At 40.8% G+C, this 24,498-nt stretch overlaps 1 long non-coding RNA gene across 1 annotated transcript in view; it reads right to left on the reverse strand.

Annotated features, from left to right (window-relative positions):
* LOC108700870 overlaps nucleotides 1-24,498 on the reverse strand; it is an 84,502-nt gene that overhangs the window by 28,037 nt on the left and 31,967 nt on the right. The window contains exon 2 of the long non-coding RNA XR_001933055.2: nucleotides 9,240-9,331. This is a non-coding gene — a long non-coding RNA (uncharacterized LOC108700870). The remainder of the gene's footprint in view (nucleotides 1-9,239; nucleotides 9,332-24,498) is intronic.

Below are 24,498 nucleotides of genomic sequence, written 5' to 3' on the forward strand. Positions count from 1 at the left end.
GAGCAGGGATGGAATGCGTCTGTTCAGCCAGCTGCCGAGATGATGATTGGCTATAGGCTGAGAATTCCCTGTGGATACCTCCGGTGTCAGCCATAAATGAATCTGAAGATTCCCATTCACCTTAGGGGAGTTTTATCCTTAGAAGATTAATCTCACCTTCAGTACAAACCAATGAATCCAATGGAATGATTGATTCAGTACCGGGGGGGATATTGCTTAGGAGAGACCCCGGGGAAAGCTTCATTGAATAGACAAACCTCTTGTCATTATTAGAGCAAATTGAATAGACAAACCTCTTGTCATTATTAGAGCAATTATTAGTCCATCGGCCAATCTCAATGTCTCTTTCACTCAGTATTAGTAACTGAAGGAATTGGTGTTTCATATACAGGTATGAGACTTGTTATCCAGAATGCATTGGGACCGGAGGTTTTACGGATAACGGGTCTTTCTGTAATTTGGATCTTCATACCTTCAGTCTTTGCCTCCAATAGGGATTAATTATACCTTAGTTGGGATCAAGTACAGTACAAGGTACGGTTTTATAAATACAGAGAAAAAAGGAAAATCATTTTTAAAAACTTTAATTATATTTGATTACAATGCAGTCTATGGGAGACGGCTTTCCTGTAATTTAGAGCTTTCTGGATAAACGGCTTCCAGATAATGGACCCCATATTCTTTTACTGCTGAACCAATGCATTTCTGAACTTTTATTTCTCCTCCTCCTCTGCCCTTCTTATTTAGCATTTCTTAGGTATTCAACTTTTAATTTGACTTTTTTTCAATTTAATTTGAAATTTCTTCCCAAGTCTGAACACAGCTGCCCGTACAATCTTGTAGCTTCTGGTAAAGTGGCCAAGAGAGCAGATCTTTGGGCCACTGGACCAACTACTGGATAAGGGGCCCTGTGAATACGCATTGGGAGAAGAACACGCTCATGATCTGATGTGGCCTTCACCCATCAGGATCTTACACTCAACTCAGACCAGATAGTGGCTAGGAAAACCATCTTTGTCCCAGGGTCAATGAATGGAAAACATGGAAGCATATGCAGATCTGTCACTTTTCCAAACAGCCTGGTATTCCAAGCCCAAAGCTGGTCAGATAAGTGTTTGGGAAGGCAATAATTCTACAAAGGCTAGAAGCTCTTGACATGGTCAAGATTGGCCAAGGTTGTATTGACATGCATATAGTCAAGATATTGCTATTATTTAACAGAAGGGCACTAAAAACAGGACTGGATTAACCAGTTATGCTGCTCAATACCCCTTATTGTGATGCCCCGTAGTTACCCTCATCTGTACAAAATAAATTAACTGCAACAATTCATTAAAATACCACTATTCTCCCCAAGAAGTAGTAAAATGCAGTGCAAAGTCAACAACAAACAATCCCCCCTACAGGTCTATAAACCAGTGATGTAATTATAGAGCCATATCTACTGTAAGGTCCTGACTATTGGTCACTTCAAAATGGTTTAGGGGGAACCCAACAATCTAACTAATTGCACCTTTAAATTGGATGACCATCTCCCAAGATCTGGAGGAAGAAACCCCTACAAAATACAGAGATACAGAAACTTCAAACTCAACAAAATCCAAAGGATAGAATCCAAAACACCTTGCTGCTTATTGAACGCGTCAAAGTGAAAACCATTAGCTACTAGATCATGTCACTGTCCATTCCCATCTCTATGGAAAGATAAAGGAATCACTTGGCACCGACAGAACTATTGTATTTCAGCAGGAACCGCGTTAGTGAGTTTAATTGGATTCACTTGGAGATGCTAAATGCTATTCTAAATGTGCACCAGTGTGCGAAATTATTCATATGTCTTGATGGCATCATTATTTCCATAAATCACGCAGGAAAATTTCGGTGACAGGACCTCACCTGCGCACAGATGTAAGACACACCTAATTGGTTCCGCTGATAGATACCACATGGCACATCATTACCCGCGTCCATTCACGAGAAAGTAGTTGAGATTCGATTACATTGCTCTCTATTCTGCCGAGGTGGTCTGTGAATTCTAATTGCTATTACAGAGGATCTAAACCTTCCCAAGAACACTTTCGGCCTCTTAGCAGCTCTCCAAAAAAACACAAGTCATGGTAAGTTTAAATGACCCTTAGTAATAGCTCCTCCAGAGACCTCCCCTCCTGAAATGCACAACTTTGGACCCCCTAAATGTGGCAGTTTCCACTATTATGTTCTGTATAGCAGTAATACTACAGTAGAGTAGGTAGGTGCCATCTTGCACTGCTTCAGGTCTTCTTCTTACCAACCTTATAACAGGAGCATGGGCAAGGACTGGTGAGGACTTGAGATAGCTCCGGTTAATCCCACTTTACTACTCTGCTTTACAGAAAAAGACAGAAGAAACAGCCACATTTAGGTGTCCTAAGTAGTTCGATTCAGGTGATGGAAAGTAGGGCTTTGGTAGGGGGCCCAGTTATTTCTAGGGGTTTCGTTCTCCTTAAAAGTACAACAAAAGACCAATTCACCAAGGAGTTTCAATTTCATAGGCACCTCCAGTCAATACAACCAACCTTGGACCCTGGGTGCTACTCCTCCTTAAAAAATGCATTGGTTAAAGTAGGTCAAACTGCCCTCTTTGTCTATTTGTTTTTGGAAACAATGGGAATATAGACAAAGATGGCAGCATGGAGCTCTACTGACAAATTTCAAAACTGATTTATAGTTCCTGAACCAGATTACCCATCACTGTTGGATCTGCAAGGTGCCGTCATTCACATTTAAGGGGAAGTTAAGATACTATAATGGTTAATCTAGGCTTTTACAAGACTGATATGCCTTGATTTTTATTTTAGAGGTTATGTTAAACATTGAAACCAAGCTATTTTATTCCTCACTGCATTAAACACATCTCCTTAGTTTACCAGAATGCATGGTAATTACTCATACTCAAAGTGGGCCATAATCTCATACGATCTTGTCCAGTTACCATGTCAACCATTGTGAATTGCACTGATTCTATGTATCAAACATGAGTAAGCAGCAGGGATAGTCGTCAGAACCGCGAAAGAAATGCTACCAAGGTAACTAAATGTTTGCCTTTTTACTATTTCTATGTTGTGGCCAATTAGTGCAGATTCAAGGATTTGATGCACTTGGCTATAAAATCAACCCTCTTGCCGGCGTATTTATAACAGATGAAGACTTCACTAGCGGATAAAGCCTCAGCTACAGAGAAAGGGAACATTGTCTATAAAGAGAGGAAGGGGTTGTTGGACAACAACTTGCATTTTGCCCTCAGAATTTCTTTCTATTTCCCACTTTATCTAAAAAGACAGGAATATAATGTTAGAAGACAAATAACCCATTGAAAAACACTTTTGGAATGGAACATTGTGAAAAGAAGAGCCAGAGAAACTTTCCAAAAAATGAAGGTCACAGATTCTTAAATAAATCGTGACATTCCAAATAGAGAAGGTGGCAAGTATTGGGTTATGGGCAAAGAGGACACCTGTTTTGTTACTGTTGAATTCCAGTTAATTCAATTACCTGTGTCATCTGATCTAGTTTTCCCTCTAACAGGGGCACCAGACCCTTTGTCTTGCTTGAAGGACCTTCTGCTATGTAACCCAAGCCCTGTTGTGTTTTGATGACACAAGGAGAAGTCGCTCTGAGATTAATCTCCTCTAGCACGGGCAGCTAAGCTCCTCCAAATGCTTTCCCACCCTGTTTGTCAGGGCTCTAAAGTCCAGCATTGTAGAGAGGTGCTCCAGTGAAGTAGAGGTGGCTATACTTGGGCAAAGGAAAGATGCAAACTCGGCCCCTCCAGGCAGACTTTTTACTGGCACAATATCTAGACTTAAATTGACTAGTTACAAGTTCCCATTGAACGCATAAGCACATTGATGGGTCTCCATAGACCCACCAAGGAACCAGAGGATCGGATCAGCACAGTTTAGCCCAGCCCATGGATGCCAAAATCAGAAAAGAGCCACTTGTTTGGTGATCTCCGCCATGTATGGCCAGCTTAACGCTAGGGCAAATAACACATGGCCGTTTCCCGGCACAGAAAGACCGCCAATCCACTGCCACGCCAGCTCTGCAGATGGCAGCAGATTTACAACCAAAAAAAGACCTCAGAGGAGGTCTTCAAAAGTGGAATGATCTTGGTCTGAAAGCCCTTTTTGAAGGGGAATATGAACCTTTCCATGTACCCCCTAGCACTCCACATACAAGTCAAACCACAGATCCAAGAGAATAATCCAAGGAGAATTTTGGCTACATATAGTATGTCCTCATTAGACCATCCTCTTGCATTAAGTGGGCCACTGTCCCTGGAGAGTTGGTGAAAATATTCCAAAAACACTCCTTTCCTGGCTACACTGCTATGGCACATTCATGTACCCAACAACCCAGTTGGTTAGTACCTGATTACAAGGGTTTGGATGAAAATGAACAGTTTTTCAGAATTCCTGTATTTATGTATTTTTTATTAGTAGAAATGAAAGCAAACACTAATTCATCTGTTTGTGCCATGATCTATTTCCTTGATACAGTTTTACATGGGGAACACTGTACAGCGTTGTACATAATTCATCACAAAATATGAATATCACTTTTTAGAAATTACATTTTCTGTAGTCTCACGGGTCGCACGCCAAACCATCTTTGGACCCGTGCCTAATGCAGGTTAGAAAGTAATTTGATTACAAAATAATAGAAGCCCCTTTCCCATTGCCTCTATATGAGCATGCCCAAAGCAATGCTCCACATAAGGGTAACCTAAATATTCTGTGCTAGTCAAGATTATGGCAGTCCTTAAAGAAAAACCTGGGCCAATGCTTCATCACAAGGTTAGCAATTTGACCCACGGAGGAACCCAACATATTGGTACCCCCCCAATGTTTAAACCTTTACTGCCACTTAAAGAGCAGAGAAATTGGGGGATTTTATGAAAGACTAACAAATTTACAAAACCATGGTTTTTAAGGGAAATAATGCAAATTTTTATATTTATTCATGTTTAAACAAATAAATCAAAGTGAATTTCTCCTCAAGATCATACTGCTCTACTTATGCAAATACAAAGCCCATGATTTATTCATGACCGAGAGAGGGGAAAACATATTAGCTAGGCACGTAGCAGTGACCGGTTTCTTCTCAACTTGCCCACCCTGGACGGCCTTTGATTTGGGCATAAACAGGGAGAATTCATTAAGGGAAAATTTAATTGGGATAAAGAATCTGAATCATGTCAGAGTGATGCTTCTGCTATTTGGACTTCTTAGAGAACAGGGTTATAAAGATCATGGTCTTATGTCTCACTCCCCTTTCTTTTAGATTGTAAGCAAGGTCTTTCACCTTCAACCGAATGCATTTGTATCAATAATAGGTTATTTGTATCCGTAAAATGCAATGTATCCCCTTACTCTAGTGGTTTACGTTTCTGGTTCAACCACCCAATGTATGCCTAACCTTTAGCCAGGGCTCCCCCCTTAGATCAGAACAAGCTTACCGATATAGAAAAACATTGATGTATTCATCATTGCTTCAAAAATATGCAGGACGGAAAATGTGTGCAACCTAGATCTCAACCTAACTGACCCTAAAGCTGGGATTTTCAGGTGTATCTTGGGGAACAAATTTGCATTCTTAGTCTGATCATCAAGCTGGGCTTTCAGGTATCTAGGGATCAAATATGCATTCTCCCCATATCTCAACCCAAGTGACCATCAAGCTGGGCTTTCAAGTGTATCTTGGGTCAAAATATGCATTCACCTCTTATCCTAACCTAAGTGACGATCAAGCTGGACATCCAGGTGTATCTAGGGCATCAAATAGGCATTCTCCCCATATCTCAACCCAAGTGACCATCAAGCTGGGCCTTCAAGTGTATCTAAGGGACCAGATACCCATTCTCACCATATCTCAACTTAAATGACCATCACGCTAGGCTTTCAGGTGTATCTAGGAGATCAAGTAGGCATTTACCCCTTATCTCATCTTAAGTAAACATCAAGCTGGACATCCAGGTGTATTTAGGGAATCAAATAGGCATTCACTCCATATCTCAACCCAAGTGACCATCAAGCTGGACATCCAGGTGTATCTATGGGATCAAGTTGGCATTCTCTCCATATCTCAACCCAAGTGACCATCAAACTGGACATCCAGGTGTATCTAGGGGATCAAATAGGCATTTTCCCCATATCTCAACCTAAGTGACCATCAAGCTGGAAATCCAGGTGTATCTAGGGGATCAAATAGGCATTCTCTCCATATCTCAACCCAAGTGACCATCAAGCTGGCATTTCAGGTGTATAACGGTTATCAAATAGGCATTCTCTCCATATCTCAACCCAAGTGACCATCAATCTGGACATCCAGGTGTATCTAGGGGATCAAATAGGCATTCTCACTATATCTCAACCTAAGTGACCATCAAGCTGGGCTTTCGGGTATATTTATACAGTAGGATCAAATGGCCATTCTCCCTACATGTCAGCCTGACTATCAAGCTGAGCTTTCAGGTGTATCTAGGAAAGCAAAAATGCATTTCCCCCAAATCTCAACCTAGCTGACCTTCAAGCTGGGCTGGGACCTTCAAGCTGGTTATATCTAGAGAGCAACAAGAACATTCAGTGTTCACAGATTTTTTTAGAAAAAGTTTGTAAAAACTTTAAGAAGAAACAAATGTGTTTCTCCCTTCTGTGAATACTCTAGAGCCTGATGTTTGCTGGAGGCAACGAGAGATGTCATTTCCATCAATGATCCACTGTGGCTATTTCATAAAAGGGAGAAGCAGGAACTAAGCAGGTTGGAATATGCTGCAAATCAACAGATATTATAACCACTGGGGAGTAGGAATCCCCATTCCCCTGTAGTTCAATTCAAATAAACATATGAAATATTTAAGTGGAATGAAATTAATTTCTGGATCCTCTGTAGCAGCACCAAAAAATGCTACAAACATAAGAATAGCTCGGCGTCTTTAGTATAAATAAAGGTTGTCCGACCCGAGTCGGGCCCCTGCATTCCTAGGGAGCTTTGGGCTTTAAATGTGGTTGTACCTATACAGATTTGAGCACATACTGTACAGGGCTGCGTTGGAAGCTACTCAGAACTTTAAGTGGAAATAATCACCCCATAAGCATTATCACAGCTGAGAATTGATACACTTGGCTGCTTCACAGTTGCAGATGCAAAATTAATAGTCGCTAATGGCTAAAATAAGGCTAAGATAAATGGAACAGCTATAAAAGAGAGTACTGCACCAGCCGCCAGTATCTGCAGGGGACAAATGGAAAAGACGAACACTTCAAATAAGCTTTTTTTTTTATCAGACAAAATTCTATTTTTTGCTTTGTGTCCCATGAGTGCCTTATAAATAATATGTTTGAAGAAAAGCAGAGAAAAACCCTTTAACCCTGACAAGCAAGCAAAACAATGCAAGGAGCGTGTAAATACAACTTAATGTTATTTAACTCAATATATTTCAGAAAAAAAATCCTAACCTATTGGCAATGTATTTTAGAAGTATTATAGAATTATTCTAGAACTTCAGATCATATCAGTGTCCTTACAGCCAATGATGGATCAACAGAAGCTTCAGGCTCGGGCACCAGCTGACATTGGGTTAGAGATACAGGTATGGGACCGGTTATCCAGAATACTTAGGACCTGGGGGTTTCTGGATAAGGGATCTAGAATCTTTATACATAAAGTCTACTAGAAAATCATATAAACATTAAATAAACCCAATAGGCCGGTTTGGCTTCCAAAAAGGATTAATTATATCTTAGTTGGGATCAAGTACAAGCGACTGTTTTATTATTACACAGAAAAAGGAAATATATGTGTTCAACATTTAATGATTTGATTAAAATGTTAATGTATGGGAGAGGCCCTTCCCGTAATTCGAAGCTTTCCGGATAATGGATCCCATACCGGTGTATGGAAACCTTACGGTGTTTGGTCATGTTTCTCTGAACTTAGAGGACAGCAAAGAAGTGTTCATGCAAAACATCTCTTTAACATGATCTTCAAGTTGGGTGCATCCAGCTCCTCAGGGGACCAGCCCCACAGTTTGGGAAGCTGATCTAGAATATAACATTTCACCCTAAATAACAGTGACATAACTAGATATTACTGGGCCCTACAGCAAAATAATTTTAGGGCTGCCAAAATGTCCTGTTTTACCAATTTAGGTTGAAATTGTTCATTAATTAAGGCCTCATGGGCCCCCCCTATAACTCCTGCAGCCTCGGGGTCTGCTTCATCTATAGTTATACCTTTGGATTGGGCCCCAAAGTCCCTTTCTGGGGGGGGCAGCCCAGTAGCCTGGGAACCACTGGATTAAAAGAAAATATCATTATTACTTCAGCGGTTCAAGATTAATTTAAAAAAATTAGAACACTGTATTTCTTCAGCAGACTGGAAAGATATCCCTGCAGCCCAAAGTTCTTTCCTACATAGACAAAGCAATGCTGTATGAATATATATATCTCTCTCTATATTACTCTCCATCTCTATCGCCATCTCCCTCTCCATCTCTATCATCTCTATTGCCATCTCCTTCTCTATCGCCATCTCCCTCTCTATCATCTCTATCGCCATCGCCCTCTCTAACATCTCTATCACCATCTCTATCGCCATCGCCCTCTCCATCGCCATTTTTTTTTTTCAACCAATACTCCAAAATCAGTGAAACATTATTCTTTATTCACTTTTACAACATTTCAGCCAAAATTAGGTTCTTTATCAAGGATATCAAGGGTCCTCCAACGCTTTGGTTTATGAATATTAATATGTTTATATTAGTGAGGCCATGGGAATGTGAGCAAAACAATCCAAGCAAGGGGTTTTAGCTGCTTGTAATAAGAAATCCTTCAGTCGCATTAAAGTAAATGAAATGAGACAGAGGAACGGGCATTACTTTTGGGATAGGAAACTTGCAGAAGTTTCACATGAACAAGAGGAACGTGTATATCTATCTGTAACGAATCATTGAAACCAACGTACTGGAATGATGAACCCCCTCTCATTGTTATATAAACAGGGACTTGTAATACCCCTTTAAATTATAATAGGGACACAGAACTCATTATAGAACAAACAACTATGGGTTGAACATGCTGGGGGGGGATTTTAATCTTGTTTTTCCTTGTAGGTTAATGCCCCATGACCACCACTGACTTGCAGCATAAATATAGGATAGATCTAGAGCCGTGTAGGACCATACAAATAGCCAGACTTACAGTTATATGCCCAGAAGATGACTCCATTGATGAACATTAGTTGTCTTCGGGTAATGTCAGATTCGGCTCCTCTTCGATTTTACTGGAACAGTCTGAAACATAAAAATGATACCTTCAATGATACCGTTACCTGTGCAAAATAAAACAGGTAAAATCATGGCAGCTGCCCCTTCCCCCGGCAATACAACCAACAAACAAATAATATACAAACAGACCGGACTTTTACAGATGTAACTCCATTAGGCAATTTAGAATGTTTCCCCTTGGAAATAGTCTTCTTTATCTAACCTGTTATGCAGCACAGTGCTTAAGGTAGGTTTTATCACTATTAAGATGGAAGTATTGATTTGGGTCTCCAGTGAAAGGTGTATTAAAAATAGGACTATAGTTATGTCCCCAACCATACGTTGAGCTCAACACTGAAACTCAGGAATCAATTAGCAAATAGCATTTAATAGTACATGAGTGATACTGTATAACTCAGCCTGCAGCCTTGTGCCTTTATATGGTCACAGAACAACCCCTCAGTGACTTCTAATATCCTTATCATTTACAGTAGGGGGTACATTATCCCTTATAATACATGAGTGATACTCAGAGTTCCCTGTATAACTCAGCCTGCAGCCTTGTGCCTTTATATGGTCACAGAACAACCCCTCAGTGACTTCTAATATCCTTATCATTTATAGTAGGGGGTACATTATCCCTTATAATACATGAGTGATACTCAGAGTTCCCTGTATAACTCAGCCTGCAGCCTTGTGCCTTTATATGGTCACAGAACAACCCCTCAGTGACTTCTAATATCCTTATCATTTACAGTAGGGGGTACATTATCCCTTATAATACATGAGTGATACTCAGAGTTCCCTGTATAACTCAGTCTGCAGCCTTGTGCCTTTATATGGTCACAGAACAACCCCTCAGTGACTTCTAATATTCTTATCATTTACAGTAGGGGGTACATTATCCCTTATAATACATGAGTGATACTCAGAGTTCCCTGTATAACTCAGTCTGCAGCCTTGTGCCTTTATATGGTCACAGAACAACCCCTCAGTGACTTCTAATATCCTTATCATTTACAGTAGGGGGTACATTATCCCTTATAATACATGAGTGATACTCAGAGTTCCCTGTATAACTCAGCCTGCAGCCTTGTGCCTTTATATGGTCACAGAACAACCCCTCAGTGACTTCTAATATCCTTATCATTTACAGTAGGGGGTACATTATCCCTTATAATACATGAGTGATACTCAGAGTTCCCTGTATAACTCAGCCTGCAGCCTTGTGCCTTTATATGGTCACAGAACAACCCCTCAGTGACTTCTAATATCCTTATCATTTACAGTAGGGGGTACATTATCCCTTATAATACATGAGTGATACTCAGAGTTCCCTGTATAACTCAGCCTGCAGCCTTGTGCCTTTATATGGTCACAGATTCCCCATTATTTACAGTAGGGGGTACATTGTGCTGCCAAAGAAACCTTGAAAGTCACTAGCGGATTCAATTTAACAGACACAGGGCTGGCAGCTACAGGGAGTGGCATATGAGCCCAGTGGCCCAATACTAAAGAAACAAACCCCGTATTGAGTCAGACCAGTAATTGCCCTTTATGCCAAAGAAAATTAGAATAACGTGGGGACTATAACATAGGGAGATTACAGTAACATATCCTTTAATTAAGGTCCATAATAAAGAACCTTTAAATAAAACACTTGCTTTGTTACCAGCTCATTATACAACATGCAAGTTCTTAAGATTGCCTCGGCTTTCTGATGTAAAAACGTATTTACTTCCAATGACGCAAAACGGCCTATTGATGTATGAAGATTATTCTGCCCCGGTGTAATTTGCCATTATTACTGGTTAACGAAAGATTCCTTTGTGGCCCCTTCTCCTCCCGCCTCCTTTCAATTTGCACATCAATAAATATAATTAAAGGAATCAATAAGTTACTCCAACGTTTGACCTTCTGCGGCAGAGATTTCCGATCTGCAAATGAATATTAGCCTGAGAGCGACTGATACCTTTCACGGCTGTAAATTTGTTTTTGGGCGATGGGGGGGGGGGATAAAAAATGAGGGGATTAGACTGGAACGATTTAAGCAAAATGATAAAGTGTCTATTAATTTTCTCTTTGCATCTCTGCAGTTCAAACAGTGCACTGGGTTTGTTTGATACAGATCTGGCATAGAATAAATTGCAGTTCAATTGGTTGGCCCTGGCGATGAAATAAAAGACGGACGGACCCATTAAACTCAAAAATTTAGCAATAATTCCCCCCTCCACCTGGTTTAATATGCACACGCTCAAACGTACTTTAAACAGCAGCTAGCGGATAGTATAACATTTCCACTTATTGTATAGGACTTTTGGTATTAGATGGCATGAACAGTAAACTCCACTTAACATATAGAACACTATAGTATACTATTGGAATTATATGAGAGTTTATAGTACATGGTGTTTTAAGCTTGTACTGGAAATACCCAGATCCAGCATTACAGCTGTTATACAATACAAATTATAGACCTACAAGCATTAAAATTGGTCTGTTAGAACACAGTATAGGAACTGTAATTAATATAGTGAATAAAGTACCCCCTCTTGTAAAATATAAGGATATTATAAGTTACCGAGGAGTTTCATGACCATATAAAAGTACAAGGCCGAAGGCCGAGTGTTTTTATACAGGTCATGGAACTCCGAGGTAACTTATAATATCCTCATATTTTACAACTTGGGGTACTTTATTAATTATAATACACAAATTTTAGTGAGTCATGTGACAGAAATTACATCACTACTCACCGTTTATAAGGATATAATTTACAAGATATTCACGGCTTTTGTGTATTATAAGAATATAATCTTTGGCTGAGCCAAACTCTGTACGTCTCACCATGACCCTAGGAATGATCATTATTACAATGGCTACCTTCAGTCAAAGCATTTGGGTCAGGCAGGGCCAGACTCTTGGTGGGTCCCAGCCACCAGGGTCGGAACTAGGGGTAGGCAGAAGAGGCATGCACCTAGGGGGCACCAAGCACGTACCTCTTCTTTTGCCTATCCCTTGTTTTCCCACAAGCACCCTCTGATGAGCCCCTCCGTGCGAGCTCCCCCCATCGTTTCACTTTGCCCTCTCCATGTGCAAATGTGCACCCAACAGAAACCCGCACCTTTTTTCTAAGGAGTCAAGAAACAGAATGGAAGCTTGCCGAAGAGAGAGAAGCAGAAGTTGGGGCTCTTTTGCTTATGCAACTGTTGGGGAGATAATCTATTCTACACATTTTCTGCACGGATATTTCAGGCATGTCTGTTTTGGTTAATGTGCTCTTCTTTCCCCTTTCTCTGCACTGATCTTACTGGCATTTCTGGGTTTTATATGCTCATTACCTTTTTCTGCAGTGATCTGACTGGCAGGTCTGGGTCATTTATAGCCAATGGCAGTGGCAAAGGGCCTAAAAATGTTGGTGTGCATTTTTGGGGCCAAAAGTTTCACTGTTGCCTTGGACCCCAATATTGTTAAGAAGCCATGCACATAATGGGTGGTGCTTGGCAGCAGCACTTATGTTATGATGGGGCCCCTGGAGAGAGGTTCTTTGGTGGGTCCCAGGAACCCCAGTCCAACACTGCTGGTGCATTGGCACTTCAGTTACTAAAACCACTTGTGCTCCTAGATGGAGGTCTAGATGTTTGGATCTAGACCTAAAAATGCCGTTCAGAGGGTCCCTTGCCTAAACTTAAACCCCAGCTTAGGCACTATTGAGCCCTTATCCCTCAGGTTCTTCTTCTCAATGGGCATCCAACATACTTAAATACTTCTACACCTCAGGGTTGGTCAGCTTATCTTGACATCACAATGGCCAACTTAGACCTGTCAAGTGGAAGGTAATGTAGGTTTGGAATTACCCTCCTCTTTATGGGGAGGCAATACGGTGGGATGTGGGGATTCTGCCACTTTTCATGAACAATTTGCCACCGCTATTTCTGAATCTTATGGGCACATTCACCAGTTTCTTCTAAAATGTATTAGACTTGCACCCAGTTTCTTCCTATATAAATATAAACTCTACTAATAAAAAGGGTATATGATGATTAATACTGTAGGTTGGGGATCATTTGTATAAGTTGAACTTGATGGACATTGGTCTTTGTCAACCCAACTGAACTATGTAATTATGTAGATCAAAAATAAAATGGATACATAGGGAGTAGCGTCCCTTTAATGTTATGTCTGTATAAATACAGCGGGGGTTGGAGTCACGCTGAGAATAAGTGGTTTCATTTAGTTTATTTATGGAAGGTGGAAATGAAAGACATGAGTAATGTAAATGTACAGTAGTTCTTGTTAATGCTAAGAATAAAACAAAGAGGCCCGGCCCCCTGGGTAAATGACTTACTCATCAATCATTAAAGGGAATTGTCCAGGACACACACTCGCTATCTTAAGGCACAGTTTGCAATTGGTGGTCTTTTTTTAATCATTTTATATGTATTTTTTAACTACAATAATTACACCTTAGCCCTTATATTTCCATAAAACCAAAACAAAAGGCCAGATAACAGATGAATACATAGTCAAGGAATTCAACCAAATTTAAGCTCTACAAATAGCATTCAACCAAACTTGTGGGCTAATTTAGGTTTCAATATTAAAAAACAAAAAACAAAAATGAAATATTGAGGCAATACCAATTACAGGGATTTTTCTGTAGAAGTGGCAGTCTCTAAAATATTCAATTTGCACTTTGTATGGTAAATAGACGAGGCATAATGCCGTTTTTTTTTTTTGCAATTTCACACAACACTTTGATATTGATTTACATCAGACGAGATGCATAAAAGAAATATCTGCTCAACTAATAACCAGCCCTCTAATGCAACATCAATCAGATCGGATAGAGGAAACCTCATTGTCAACCTGTCCGCCGAATTTTGATGCTGCACACAGTGGGAACCTTAGAGTTACCTGAAAGGCTCTCTAACATCAAGTGCCAGTGTGGTGCAAACAGACAGGCTGAAATGGCACTTGGCTACAAAATTATACAAGTACAAGCTTCAGAATCAAGACTTTAATTATTGCCATCACTTTGTGCAACAACGTTGTCCCATTTTAAAAACATAACTGCAGTTACAGTTGTAAATGACCCCTATTATTCTCGTAATGGGTATGAGAGACATTAAGGTCTGCTTTTCATTAAACTCGAGTTTGGGGTTACAATTAATAGAAACAGACTGTCCACTAGAAGGAAAATACCAGAATCTCTTATAGGTTGGCTCAATAGCCATTGGTCTCACAAGCCACACTAACCCTAGACCAGGGGCCCCAACCTTTACCTGTGAGCCACATTCAAATGTAAAAAGAGTTGGGGAGCAACACAAGCATGAAAAAGTCCCTTGGGTGCCAAATAAAGGTTGTGGTTGGCTATTTGGTAGCCCCTATGTGAACTGGCAGCCTATAGGAGGCTCTACTTGGCACTATACTTAGTTTTTATGCAATTAAAACTTGCTTTCAAGCCTTGAATTAAAAAATGAGCATCTGTTTTGAGGACCCTGAGAGCAACATCCAAGGGGTTGGAGAGTAACATGTTGCTCACAAGCTACTGGTTGGGGATCACTGGTCTAGACGTATTGATTAAACCAAATTTATATTCACTCCTAAATTTCAGCCTGGAGCACCACATCATCCACCTTGTGGAGCTAGTCCCTCTGTTAGGGAGCTTTTTGTATTGTAAAGATGAATAAAAAATCGTCTGCTGGTAAAAACAAACTAAAAACATTTGTACATCTGAAGAATCTTTTTCCCTTCTCTAAAACTGAAGTGTGTATTGATCATTTTATTTCCTTTGGTTGATGTGATGCTTCAAGGCTTGCAAGCGAGCGGCACAGCTGCCTCCCTCCATCTGGAATGTTTTATCGATGTTAAATTGAAGTAACTTGCCGGTGGTTTACAGATGTCCTATTCCAACAAACTCTTTCAAGCCTTTCTGCTAAAAGTCTGCCTCGGAATGTATCATTCTGCCGGCCTCATAATTAGCGAATGGGTTCTTGTTCCGAGTTCTGCCCGTTGTCCAGTTGTCAAATAATGAGCGGAAATTCTCCTCAGACACATTAAATATAGTTATATGCAACACAAGCTGCCAGGAGGATCCTAATTAGTGTTGTTTATGGTGTATTGATCAAAGTGATGAAAGGAATATGGAAAAGTTGCAAGAAATCAGCATTTTTGGCATGTTTAGATTGAGTCTAGTAAAGTAACAAAATGTATTTTTATGTGGCCGTTTCTGGTTTCAGCTCCATCTAAAATCAGATATTACTGTGGGGTTGGCCCCCAAGGCAAAGATTGAAGTTAGGAGTCCATAAAAAGTAAAATTATGGAAGTTTATTTGCTCTTCTAGATACTCCCAAATGTCCAGTTTGAAGGCCAATCAAAATGAGGTACGAGGCCATCATCAGTTGTTAGCCGCTAGTTCTTCATGCAACCATATTGAGATGACTGATAATTCAGAGGCCACTTATGATAAAGAATCATGTGCTGGCTCCCTTCTGTTTTACCATTTCATTTAGCGGAGATTTCCACAGGTACTTGAGGTCTGAACAGTGGTGTAACTACCTAGACAAGGGTCCCCAACCTTTTTTTCCCCCATGAGCCACACTTGAATGTAAACTAATGGAAAGCCACACAAGCAAGAAAAATAAAATAATTGGGGCTTTGATACTTGATATACCCATGGCTGAAGACGTCTAGCCTGCATGAGGCTCTGTTGGAGTAAACCTGTGTCTTCATGGTTCCAAAACTTGAATGCAAGCCAGGAATTTCAAAATGAGCACTTACTATGGAGGCCACTAGGATGTTGCTTATGAGCCACTGGTTGGGGATAACTGACCTAGATTGAAGGAGTAATGGCCTTAACCAGACCCAGCACTGTGGAAGCCCATCATTTAGACCTAGACATTGGTGGTGAGGCAGCACAAGAGTGACTGCTCTTTCCCTATAGTTAGGGGGCATCCCACAGGACAATGACTGAACCAAATACTGAATGAAAGAACAGAGTTTGCACCGGTGCCTGGAGACAATGTCATGTTTAGTAAAGTAGTGCAGTTCTAGGAGACAGGTAGGCACAGGAGGAAGAGGGAGCAGATCAGAAGATAGGCAGAGAGTAAGGATCTGTTGTCACCTAGCTGTGCAAAACTGGTATGAACCTTGGGGCAATTTTATTATTTTTGCAACCTGCAGGTCTACAACAACCAGTGGCTCATGAGTAACATGTTGCTCACCGACCCCTTGGATGTTGCTCCTAGTAGACTCAAACTATTTATTTATTTCTGACTTGGATGCAGGTTTTGGTTGCATAAAAACCAGGTGTACTGCCAAATAGACCTTCCTGTAGGCTGCCAGACCACATAGGGACTAGCCAATGGCAGCCCTTATTTTGCACCCCTGGGAACTTTGTCATGCGTTGCTCCCAAACTATTTTTACATTTGAATATGGCTCATCAGTAAAAAAAGATTAGGGGACCTCTGTCCTACAATTTAACCCAATGAGCTATAAAACACTGTTTGTTCCATCGCCCTGGGGTGGGGGGGGGAGATATCCTCTGAAAAGGTAGAATAGTAAATAAAGCACCAGTGGTCTATAGGAGAACAGAATTTGTTTTCTTTATTTTAAGTGCTTACTATGCCTGACCGATGACCAAGGGAAGGCTGCAGCCCTTTCATGAATGTGCATTAGGAACAGGATTTATTCAAGGAGTCGGACGCATTCATTCCAAAAAGGGCATCTGAATTCGAACGCAATGTTCATCCTTGGCCAAGAAAATACACTAAGCTCTCTGTACTTCCATTGAGAAAGAAAGCAGGCTGCCGCTGGTATGATCTCTCAATTGAAGCACAAAGTGCTCTTCAACAAGGTACTCTAAACAGAAGAGAAAAATTCTAGGAAAATGAAACCAAGAGTCTCATTCAGAAGCTGGAATGAAAGAAAGGTTAAAAGGAAGATCAAACCACTGGGGAAACATGTAACAAAGTAAATAAATATTGGGACATAAGGAATGGAAGGTTGGCACTCAGAACCTGGCAAAGCTTTGATAGAATATCCAACCAGTACTATGATCTTCAAATCAATCTGTTGTTCAACCAAGGCTCATGGAGACGTTGCTTTCAACATATTATGAAATTGTAGGTCAGCAAGGATATGTTATTAGCAACATTGCCAAACTTACCCAACATAATTGTGCATTTAGGGACCTACTCTGACGATGTCTAGCCTTGGAGCATTGCCATAACCAGGGCAGCCATCAGGGGGGGACAGGGGGGAGAGTTGTAGGGGGCCCCGACCCCGAGGGTAAGGGGGCCCAGACACACTTACTTGATTAGCCGGGCCCCCCATCTTTGTGAGAGCTGCTGACTTCGGGAAGGCATGGATGTTTAAGGGGCCCTGGCCACCAATTTTCTTATAATGTGGGGGGGGGGGGCTGGCCACCAATTTTTTTTCTCAAGTGGGGTCCTAGCCAACAATATTTTTTAATGGGGGGCCCTGGCCACAAATGTTTTTTTATGGGGGGCCCTGACCACCAATATCTTTTTATTAACATGTGGGAACCCTAGCCACCAATTTTTGTTTTTTTACTGTGTGGTGGGGGGCGGACCTGTGGGTTGGGGAGGGCAGACCTGTATGTGGGGCTTGCGGTGGGCGCAGCCCAAGGGGCCCAGAAAATTTTGTCATATGGGGCCCTGCGATTTCTGATGGCGGTCCTGGCCATAACCATCCAACCCATCTCCTCCCAACAGTTAATCAAGCTCTTTAAAGGAGGACTAAAGCTTGACTTAAGAAGTAGGTAGAAATGTTGTACATGATGTTTTGTGCTTCTGTACCAGCCCAAGGCAACCACAGCCCTTTAGCAGTAAAGATCTGTGTCTCCAAAGATGCCCCAGTAGCTCCCCATCTTCTTTTCTGCGGATTCACTGCACATGCTCTGTGCTGCTGTCACTTACTGAGCTTAGGGAGCCACTCACAATATACAGTACACATAGAATAGAAATGTCACAATATAAGGCTGATTAGTAATTAATACACATAATTACTACATGGCAGCACAGAAACCAGTGCAATTAGCATCAGAATTTAATAATCAGCAAACCTGTAGCATCAGCTTATATTACAGCCAGGGAAGCTCATTTTCTGCTGGATAATTAGTGACGAGCCCTAAGCTTAGCTTCTCAACAGCTGCTCAGAGCCCACTGAGCATGTGAGTGTCACAGACACTTTCCAAGATGGTGACCCCCTGTGACAAGTTTGAAGTCCTGGATCATTGCTGCTATTGACAAGCTCAAACTTTAGCCTCGTGCAATAAGTTCACTATATAAAATATGCCATTTTTAGTCATATTTATTTTAAGGGTTTAGTTCTCCTTTAAGCACAACCCCAGTACATTCTAACATATTTTCAACCTTTTCAGTCTTGCCAGTGGCTCAAACTGTCACGTTGTGGATTAATCTGCTGCTGGAAGCCCGTTTGTCCCCCCTTTCTGTTCCTGGGACTATATATTGCTATTAGACAGCAAATTGACTGTCATTATGGAGGCACGCCGCAGAGCCATTATTTCACATTCAAATAAACCTGCTCGGAAAATTATTATTTCTCACTGCAGCCGAAAGAGACGCGCAAATGTCGATACATTCTGTTGGGAAGCAGCTGCCAACAATTTTGTTAAAAGGCAAGTACATTAGGTCACAACCTTCACAATCCAAATTTTTGAGAATGAAATCCTAACTTTATTCCTTGATATTGAAAGGTTATGTAAAGGGAGAGTCTGTGCCCCCTGGCAGTCAATTATGGACTACATTGCCCTTCCAGTTTGGCCTGGAACTGGATTAAATCAGAAGAACTGCAGCATCCAATCTGGACTGTTACTTAGAGCAGGTGGGATTCTCAATGGACGACCCTCTTACTCTCATATCCCTTCTCTTGATTATCCTCACTAGAGACATTAAATTATTATGACAATATAATATAGTGTTGCCCTGTACTGGTGTGTTTGCTTTAGAAACAGAACTATTGTTTATATAAAGCACAAGATACACAGTAGATAACAGATAAGTACTACTATAGTTTATATAAACAAGCTGCTGTGTATCCATGGGGGCAGCCATTCAAGCACAGAATACACAGTAGATAACAGATAAGTACTACTATAGTTTATATAAACAAGCTGCTGTGTAGCCATGGGGGCAGCCATTCAAGTACAGATAAGTACTACTATAGTTTATATAAACAAGCTGCTGTGTAGCATGGGGCAGCCATTCAAGCACAGGATACACAGTAGATAACAGATAAGTACTACTATAGTTTATATAAACAAGCTGCTGTGTAGCCATGGGGGCAGCCATTCAAGTACAGATAAGTACTACTATAGTTTATATAAACAAGCTGCTGTGTATCCATGGGGGCAGCCATTCAAGCACAGGATACACAGTAGATAACAGATAAGTACTACTATAGTTTATATAAACATGCTGTTGTGTGGCCATGGGGGCAGCCATTCAAGCACAGGATACACAGTAGATAACAGATAAGTACTACTATAGTTTATATAAACAAGCTGCTGTGTAGCCATGGGGGCAGCCATTCAAGTACAGATAAGTACTACTATAGTTTATATAAACAAGCTGCTGTGTATCCATGGGGGCAGCCATTCAAGCACAGGATACACAGTAGATAACAGATAAGTACTACTATAGTTTATATAAACAAGCTGCTGTGTAGCCATGGGGGCAGCCATTCAAGCACAGGATACACAGTAGATAACAGATAAGTACTACTATAGTTTATATAAACAAGCTGCTGTGTAGCCATGGGGCAGCCATTCAAGCACAGGATACACAGTAGATAACAGATAAGTATTACTATAGTTTATATAAACAAGCTGCTGTGTAGCCATGGGGGCAGCCATTCAAGTACAGATAAGTACTACTATAGTTTATATAAACAAGCTGCTGTGTATCCATGGGGGCAGCCATTCAAGCACAGGATACACAGTAGATAACAGATAAGTACTACTATAGTTTATATAAACATGCTGTTGTGTGGCCATGGGGGCAGCCATTCAAGCACAGGATACACAGTAGATAACAGATAAGTACTACTATAGTTTATATAAACAAGCTGCTGTGTAGCCATGGGGGCAGCCATTCAAGCACAGGATACACAGTAGATAACAGATAAGTTCTGAAGAATCTCATTGTGTACCATACAGCTCATCTGTTATCTGCTGTGTAACCTGTGCCTTTTCAGACAGGCATTGGCACATTTGGGGACCTGCGTCTACCGAGTTTATGACTAGCTGAAATCCAGACATGACAGCCTGTGTAAAAACCAGATTGTCGAGTTAAAACATGGACAGTTGGCCATTATCGGACTAGGCTGGTGGGACACCGGGAAAAAACCTGGTGCTAGACCCAATCCTGCCCAACTCATCTGCTGCCCATCCAGGCCTCTCCCTTGATCCAGACTTGATCCTGGCCTTCCCCCATCACTCCCAACCCTCCCCGGATTGCATTAAAATTTAAGCATTAGGACGATGTGGGCAGTGGGTGAGCAGGAGGGCAGTAGGGGCCCTAGAATGGGGTGTGGGGGCCCCTGGTGGGCCTTACACCCTAGCCCAACCCTGCAGTTGGCAACCGTAGTTATCAATCAATAGAAGCGAACAAATAGCTGTGCGAGCCGAGACATAAGCACAGAGCAGATCTGCAGTGTCAGAGACTTCCCTCGCTTACTGGATTAGATGGGGATGAATCATTCATGTCCACACACTGGCTGCAGGCACTTTATTATTCTCAGAGCCCCAACTAACAGAGTCTGGAAAAAACTTATTAGAACAAAAACATTGGTACTGCAATGTAAATAAATTGAAAGTTTCCAGCAAAAAGAGAACTCACGGAAGTATTTTATTGCAGCCTATTTGGGATTTCGACCTACTAAAGAATGAAATATACTTGTATGCATCTAGTAGTTTGCAGAGCTGGGAAGCGCAGTGGAAGATTTTTATTGATGGCTTATTTGCCCTTTAATTTCCCCAAAACTCACTGTTCCCTAAAACAGATTCCAACTTTACCTTCTACCGGGTTTTACATTCTTGTATCAATCACTTATTGCATGTATTCTGTATATTTGGGGGGTTATTAACTAAACCTCGATTTTTTCTGGTTGAGGTTTTTTGGGCAAAAACGGGAATTTTTAGACTGGACCAGTGAGATAAAAACACAGTGTACCCGATGACCCAGACCTTGGATCTTGATACATTAAGTCTGCTAGAAAATCATTTAAACATTAAAGTAGCCCAATAGGCTGGTTTTGCTTCCATTAAGGAATAATAATAACTTTTATTATTACATAGAAAAAGGAAATAATTTTTAAAAAACTGGATTATTTGGATAAAATAGAGTCTATGGGAAATGGCCTTCCAATAATTCGGCGCTTTCTGAATAATGGGTTTCCAGATAACGGATCTTATACCTGTATAAAATTTGATTTGCTTCCAAATTATATCTTGAATATCATTCAATACCCTCTGATAATAATAATGTGCACAGGTAGTAGGCGTAATAATGTGGTATCTTTATACATACTGTATGAGCCTATTTAAAACCCTTGTTGCTAAATTAGGATAATTAAAACATCAAACTCATTTAAGCTCTAGAGGAAATAAAAAAAGGATCTTCTTTGTATATTTAATTTTATCTTATTGGTTTCCTTCCAAAGAAGTGAGAAAATAGCAGTCCAAATATATAATCATAAGCAAGCGTAATTTCCATAATTTCTAACAATAAACAGTCATTTAATTTTAGCAGAGAAATAAAAACAGAGATAGCGATAAAATAATGAGCTTCTTTATCAGTTTTACAAATGGAACTGAACAATGGAATTCGATTAAAAAATCAATTGGAAAGGTGTTTGAGGCGGAGTTAATGAAAGAGTTGCACCAAAAAGATATGGGTGCACATGGGGGGTGGGGGGGGGGAAGAACCCCATCATTAGTAGAAGAGACGATTGCCCAATTAAACCAACCAGGCTTAGAATAGCTTCTTATGATGGATTCAAGATATTGGAAATAGACATAGTTACAGGCTTCAGAGATGGGCCAAGAAAGGGCAGTAGATGGTCTACCATGTCAAGACCAAAGGCTACTAATGAACAAAGACCAACGTAATTTGCTTGAACTCACAGAAGGTTAATTCCTTATTGCAAAAGCTTTGCAAAGAAAATTTAATGCAAAAGATAAATCTTCCAGATAAAAATAAAACTCCTACTCCTTCCTACTAGTCCTAGCTTCAGATGCTCTAAACCAGAGGCTCAACATGTTGCTCACCAACCCCTTAGATGTTGCTCCCAAAGCACGTGCTTATTTTTGAATTCCAGGCAAGTTTTGGTTGTATAATAACCAGATGTACTGCCAAACAGAACCTCCTGTAGGCGGTCGGTCCATGCAGAGTCTACCAATAGTCAATCACAACCGATAATTTGCCATAACTTTTTTTTGTACACACTTGGTTGGGGATCCCTGCTCTAAAGAAAAGAAAACAAAGAAATGCAAAGGTTGCCCCATCCTGTATGGTTTGGTATCACGGATAGGACCTGCGGGCCGTATGGATGGATACTGTATGAGGGGCCATGCATGTATATGGCCACTTTTCTATTGTTCTAACCAGACCCACCAACTCAACAATAGGAATGGCAGGAAGTAAAGAAGAGCCTTCAGACAGTCCTCAATGCACCAAGATCATAGAATTATTGCTCTAAATGGCCTCCAACTTATTATACATGTCTAGTTGGTCTGGCAGAATGGTAAAAATTGTGCAAATTGCATGAACAAACTTGGGCAGGTATAGCCTGAACACCTGGATTTCATGGGTATTCAGCAATGGTGGCTTTGGGAAACTTTGCTCCTCATCCAGTATTCAAATAAAGAAAACATATTCCACTCTGCCATGGCAAAAGGATGGGCCAAATAGTATTGATGCCCAAGGCACCCATCCTATTCTCTCAGCCGACACTCCGTTCCCAACAAGCATGCTGAAGTATCTCCGAATGGTTCTAAGCGGCAGAGCAGATGAGTTAAACCATGGTTCCTAGTAATTGTCCTACTAGAATAAATAGATGGGGGCTTTCCTTTCAGATGATCCAAATACTTGTTTAAATGGTTCCTAGCCAGTAAGCAACTTGAGAGCATTGGGGACAACCTTATTATAAACATGAACCTAATACCAATGCTCCTGGAACTTTAATTTCAAGCCTTGTTCTGCTCCAGGTTTTCATATACAGTTTCTTTAGATACATCGATACAAGGAAATGAATGTTGAGTGGGTGAATTAACTACGGTCTGCCGCTCTTTTGTCTCGTCTGTATGGCCACAGAGAGAAGAAGTTTTTCATGCTGGTCCTTCAGCTTAATTTTGATTGTGAAAATTGGTATTTTGAGTGCTCGCCAAGTATTTCAAATGTACCGTTCTTGGAAAAAAAACTGATTTAATAATCATTTCTTGGAAACAATATTGGAATATGGAACACAGGACGTTTATGAAGAGCCTGCACATGAAGCATAAAGAATAGAAATGATTTTGGTGCTTATACTGATGGCTTTGCACTGCAGGTTAAACCAGCAAGAATGTCTCCTGTACTTTGTTTCCTGTATAAACCCAACTAAAAAAAAAGCAATTTTAGTTACATGTGAATTCACATCATAAAACCTTCGACTTTCTAGAATAAAATGCGTAATCTTTAATTACAAAGGGAAACTTTTTCATTTTCAGCCAAGTAGCTTTGTACAATTCAAAGCCAAATATTTTTACTAGCTTTTAATTTTTTTTAAATGCAGGATTGAAATTATACTATTATTCAAAAGTATCCGGATACTCCATCCAAAAATGACATGCAACCTACACTGCGGAGCTCCAAACTACCCCTGGAAGCAACGTCGGCACACACACTATTCATAGGGAGCATGAGGTATTTATGGGGCATCAAAGAAACAAAACCTAATATCACTCACTGCAATGGCAAGAGTTGGCTGGAGTAGTATAAAAGCACCGCCCAGCATCGGACTAGATGGTCCAAGGTCCACTGGGGCTTCTGAGACAGGGGCTCCCCCCCTTTCTGGGTCCTCCTGCCCCAGCTGCAACCCCCCTCCAGGACCCGCTGTGTACTTGTTCTCTTGACCAGAGCCGGAAGAGGGGTGATCGGGGAGGAGG

Source organism: Xenopus laevis, chromosome 9_10L (genome assembly GCF_017654675.1).
Source record: "Xenopus laevis strain J_2021 chromosome 9_10L, Xenopus_laevis_v10.1, whole genome shotgun sequence".
Classification (NCBI taxonomy): domain Eukaryota; kingdom Metazoa; phylum Chordata; class Amphibia; order Anura; family Pipidae; genus Xenopus; species Xenopus laevis.